Raw genomic sequence first — 6,000 nt, 5'->3', positions numbered from 1 at the left:
CTGCTCATTAAAGAAAACAATAAGTATGTTGCCTTTTTCCTTGCAAATTAGACTTGAAACTAAGCTGAGAGTAGACTTGTCCAAGCCCACCAAAAAGAGCAGCTGGCTGTGGCAGTGAAAGTAAAAAGGTTTTAAATCTCCTCTTCAGATATGCATCTGCCCTCCTCAAATGAGCACATCAGCTACATCTGGGAGACACCTGAATAACCTCCTCACATCTCCTCCTGAAGCCAGTCCTGGGCTGAATGTCATTACACTGACAGAAAAATAAAAAAATAGTTTCTGCTTGCACTATTGAATCACTTGGGAGACGATCCACTGAATTGTTTTCATTCTATAAATTGTTGACCCTTTCCCTCCAGAAGGTTTGCCTTGGGTTTTGGACCCAAAATGATGATCCTCAGGGTGCCTCTTGTGGTGTGCTCTGTTTCCAAGGGCTCCCCAAGTTCATCTGCTCCCAATATCTTCCTCATGTGAAAAGCCAAATGGGCAGGTTTAGGAACAGAAATCTCCTCTGGCAATGGCCACAGCACCCTCTGATCTATGCAAGAAATTTGTTGTATTAGTTGATGTTTCCTACTCCACAGAAATTACTCAGGCACATGCAAAACTACCAGGATTTGGAAAAACTTCCTTGATCATTTATACTGAAACTTGGCAAATTAAACGTATGTGGGAACTAAACTGAAGGACCAAAGGGCCAGCAAACACCCATCACAGAGCCTCTTCTGCCAGTAATGTGCATGTTTGAGCTGAAAAAACTTAACTGTTAGGGATTTTCACCTCTCAATTAGCAAAGGAAGGACACCTCTAAATGTGACATTCTTCTCCCCAGGAAATACCCTTACATTCTCTGCTAACTCAGAAAGGAAAACACTCGACTGAAAATAATTTACTTCACACCAGCTTCTTTCCTTTACTCTAATTTGCTTTTTAAAAAATTCCTTCTGCTGCCAATTTTTCTACCTTTTATGAAGATTAACCCAGCAATTCCCACATTTGTGAGCAGCTCCAACGGAAATCTGCTAAATGATTAATCTTGAGTCAACAAAATCATATTCTGATGGGCTCCAGCTGAGCCAGCAGCTTCTGTGTGACTGTGAAAAGTGTGAATTTTCTCCTTGGAGGTAGAGCTAAGAGCAAAGCAATGTCAGTGTATCCCTGTTTGAACAGCTCATCTGCCCCAAAGGCACCATTATGGCCTGGGCTGATGGGTGCATCAGGCAATGGCACTCAACATTTTTGGCTGGAGGAAATATATTTGTTCCCAGAGGCTGGAGAAACCATCACACTGTGGCTTTTCTCTGGCCATGGGACCAGGTTACAGGACACACGTGCAATTCTTGTGCACTGGGCTATATCCCTAGATTGTTTTCAGAAGAGCCCTCCAGGTTAATACTCTTGCTCTCAGGTGAAGCAGGGAAGTCCAAGACACCAAGCAACCCCGAAGCAAGGCAGGGCTAGCAGGATGGCTGCTGCAGAGGGTAGGGAGCATTGAGATGCTGTCTTGAGTTAGTGCAGGGGGGTTTTGGAAGCAGGGGGAGCCACAGGAATGTTTCCTTTGAGAAGCTGCTGGAAGCTCCCCTGCTTCCAATCCCTGCTTCCAATCCCTGCCCCAACTCTGCCCAAGGATCTGGGAAGCTGGGTGTGCCTCTGACAGGAACATGTTCAAGAAAGGGAAAATGAAACTGCAAAAATATAAGAAAAGGACCCACAGAGTGGGGCACAGGATGAAGTGAGAGAGAAGGCCAGAGAAAAGTCACCAAGGTCAGTGAAAAAAGGAGGGAGAAAGGTGCCTGAGCAGAGCTTCCCCCCCAGCCCGTGGTAAGATGGCGGCTGTGCCCCTGCAGCCATGGAGGAGCGCGGTGGAGCAGTCCCTGAAGGAGAACAGTGGGGTAAATGTGGATTTGTAGCCCCTGAAGTGTCACAGATGGGCAGATGTGGAGCTGCAGCCTGTGCAGGATGGCAGAGAGGGGCAGATGTGGAGCTGCAGCCATGGAGGAGCCCGTGGCAGGGAGGTGACTGTTCCCGCAGCAGCCGTGACTCTGTGGGCAGCCCGGGATGGAGCAGTTCCTGAGGGACTGCACCCCATGGGAGGGACTCATGTCCCAGGGGTTCCTGAAGGACTCTGTCCCCTCAGAGGGACCCCGCGTTGGAGCAGGGAAGAACGTGAGGAGGAAAAGTGGCAGAAACAGCGTGTGGGGAGCAGACCCTGAACCCCCCCTGTGTCCCCTGTGTCCTGAGGGGAGGCCGCATGAAGCGATCCGGGATGGGGAGAAGGGAGGGAGGGGGGAAGGAAGGTATTAAAATCTGGCTGGTTTTCTCTTTCCTCTTTTTAGATTAAACTAGTTTTTTTTTTTCCTTCCCAAGTTAACCTGTCTGCTTTTGGCCTCCCTGTCCTTGTCTGGATTAACAAACCTTTAGGTGGATTTTCTCCTCCCTTTCCCACAGAGCAAGCAGAGGGGTTGGTCCCAGCTGGGTCTAAGCTGTGACAGATGCCCACCTGGCTCCTGCATCCCTGCCACAGACAGTCACAAGGGTGAGGACCCCAGCCAAGCAAGGCACCTACTTCAGTTCTGCCCTGCCTGCTGGCAGCTCTCTTAATCATACAGGGAACAAGGATGCACCTCTTCCTGTGCAGCCAGGCAAATACCAGCATCCACACACCAGGACAGCAGCCAGAGGTGACTCACAGCCAACCCACCTTTTATCTGCAAACTTCTCCTTTAGAATAAACTGAAAGCCAACTTTCAGTTCCTCTAAGTCATGCTCAGGTTTAACTCTGCCTTGGGCTCCCCAGATAAGAATGCGTGTGTAATCTCAAGGTGATATTAAAATAGCTGTAGAGAGCTGATGACACAAACATGATTCAGAGAAATCAGGTTACAGAGCTGAAGTGACAGGATCTATAGGTAGGGAGTGAAACAGGGCTTGCTGTAAAGGTAAATAGCCTATGACTGCATGTGGGTGTAGAGGTCTGTGGGTGGTAATGCACCAAAGATAAAGGGTTGCTCTTTATGCCAGTGGTTTCCTGTATTTTTTATGTCTGGATAGACAGAAGTAATAAAGATATAATTTCAGTTAAACATTCATTTGCTGTCTACTTAGAAAATCATAGAATCATAGAGTTGGAAGGGACCTTAAAAATTATCCATTTACAACCCCCCTGCATGGGCAGGGCCACCTTCCATTAGATCAGAGCCTCATCCTTACTGGCTCTGAATGCTTCTAGGGAAGTGATTCTCCCCCTCTACTCTGCTCTCATGAGATCCCACCTGGAGTACTGCATCCAGTTCTGGAGCCCCTGTTACAGGAGGGATGTGGACATGCTGGAGTGTGTCCAGAGGAGGGCCACAGGGATGATCAGAGAGGCTGGAGCACCTCTCCTATGGAGACAGACTGAGAGAGCTGGGGTTATTCAGTCTGGAGAGGAGAAGGCTCCAAGGAGACTGCAATAAGTAGCCTAAAAGTTTCTGAAGAGGACCTACAAGAAAGCTGGTGAGGGATTTTTTAGGATTCCAGGTACTGTTAGGACTAGAGGGAATAGATTCAAACCAGAGGAGGGGAGATTTAGATTGGAATCTAGGAAGAAGTTCTTCACCATGAGGGTGCTGAGACACTGGCACAAGTTGCCCAGAGAGGTGGTGGAAGCCCCATCCATCCCTGGAAGGTTTTAAGGCCAGGCTGGACAGGGCTCTGAGAAACCTGAGCTGGTAGGAGGTGTCCCTGCCCATGGCAGGGGGGTTGGAACTGCATGATCTTAAAGGTCCCTTCCAAAGATCCCCTGAAAATTCAATAATTCTATGATTCTATATCATAGGTCTGTGTTCTAAAGCAGGCTTCCTAGGCACCTCTTTAGACCCAGTTCCCCACCCTCTGTCCTACATCCTTCTCTGCATTATACAAAGAAGACACCTCCATACCTTCTCCTGCATCTTTTTTCAGCTTTCCTTCATTCTTTATGCTGAGAACTCTACAGCCAATGCCACCTTACCTATCTAGTGCTTATTCTCACCTTAAACAGCCAGCACACCCCAAAACCTCTGACCTCAGCTGCAAACTGCAAGTAAAACTGTACCAGTAACAAGATTCTTTCCTGTCACACAGCTTGTCTCTCCCAACTCCTCGTTCTTGTCCTGCTGTTATGCTGGCTAACAACTGACCTCAGCTCAAATGCCATATTTTCCATCATGAGGAACATCTGCATCTAGGTTTAGGAAGAGCTTCTTGGCAGGGCTGCCTTGCCTCAGGTGAGCATAGTGATGCCACCTTCATTAAGAGCCTCAGGAGAACCCTAGGAGCACATTAGCAGGTGGACAAATTTTCTGTCTTTAACCATATCCCTGCTGTTTGTAGGGTGAAGAGATACTTTGAAACAGATCCATCACAGAGGATATATTGGGGGGAATATGAGGACCCTGTGCCACCCACCCTAAGTGTACCAGTGAGCTGGGTCCACCCCAGAAGGGAACAAGGATAATTGGCAGTAAGAGTCATACCTCTGCCAGACTTTTATCTCCAGCATCTTCTGTCATTGCTCCATGGCCAGAGCTCCACTGGTGGCAGTCACTGTTAGAGAGCTAATGTAGTGGAAGCTGTCCCTGGTGTTTTTTCAGCCCTCAATATGAGAAAAAAATTAGATATCATGATGGTTAAAATTCAAGGACAGTCTACTGTCCCCTTCCATCTCCTGCTACCTTGGCTGGCAGGAGAAGGAAAGGGAAACCAGCAGGAAAGAGGCTCATAAAGGCCTTGCCAAAAATGTCAAATAAAAAAGCTACATCTAGGAATACCTTCAAGCTGGACTTAGTCCTTCCAAATGAATGCTCCCTGTTTTCATAGTTTTTAAGAGTTAGCAAAAATTAATCAGCTGTGAATTGTTTCTAAAATGAGATGAGCAGCAGCACTTGTCCACAGGGGTCTGCAGCAAGCCTGAAATGAAACTCAAGATGAAAATGTGGCCAAAACTCTTAAAAAGGAAAACAAGCAGGCACCAAAATAAGCATCTGTACAATATTAAGTGTCCTCACTGGACAATTGCTCATGAGCAGACTGTTTCCCAGTATGTGAGATAAAGCACCCCAGTTTGGTGACTTTCTCCAAAGACTTGAGCTGCTGCTGCTGTGTTTCAAGACTGAAGGCCAAACCTTTTGCTAGATCCTAGATAATAAACACACTGGACACCTAAATTGTTATATGTCTTGGCATTTGACCAGCACAACGTCCATGTAAAAACGTATGCCAGTAAATCTGCCTTCTGCTTTTAAGCTGATTATTTAAAGGTTAACTATGAGATCCCCTAATGAATTAATAAAACCCAGACGTATTTTAAAAGCTATTGGTTCATGGCAGTGTCTGTTTTGGAGTATTCTGAGCACATAAACAATAAGATGGGAGTGCTTTGTAACCTACAAAGAGTTCATTAGTTGTAGTGTATGGCATTTGAAACATTCCTTTGCTGCAACGCTCCAAATTTTATTAGAAATGGGACTAAAACAGAATCTTGCACTAGACTCTCTTTCCCCCAAAGCTGAAAGGGTGCTCAAAATCCACTCTCCACTGTACAACCTGATTTTGCCAATTACTCCAGTTCAGCATCATGACTGTGGTACAGACCCCTGGCTTAATCCAAATATCCTGTCTTGCACACTTTCAGGATTGTAGCAATGCCTTTTATTCAGGAGTCCTGCTGTGGCATAAGGAAGATTTCAATGGGAAGTGTGCCAAGTTGCAAGCAATCTATGAGGCTGTATTTCTTTATACCTTGCTGTTAGTTCTGCACATTTAATCATAAGGATTCTACTCCTGGGACATCCCCAGTCCTCTTCTCAGCAGGACATCCCAAGCACTGATGCTCAGTGGAACTCCACTTTTCTCCCAGCTCTGCCAAGTAGCAAACCACATCAACCCTGCTCTATTCAGGCTCCAAGGAAGGAATTAATCTCACCTCACTTCAGCTGTCTAAAAACTAGGGATCTCCCCTGACCTCCTCATGCATGT

This window comes from Heliangelus exortis, chromosome 5 (genome assembly GCF_036169615.1).
Source record: "Heliangelus exortis chromosome 5, bHelExo1.hap1, whole genome shotgun sequence".
NCBI classification, from domain to species: domain Eukaryota; kingdom Metazoa; phylum Chordata; class Aves; order Apodiformes; family Trochilidae; genus Heliangelus; species Heliangelus exortis.
This window is presented reverse-complemented; position numbering follows the sequence as displayed.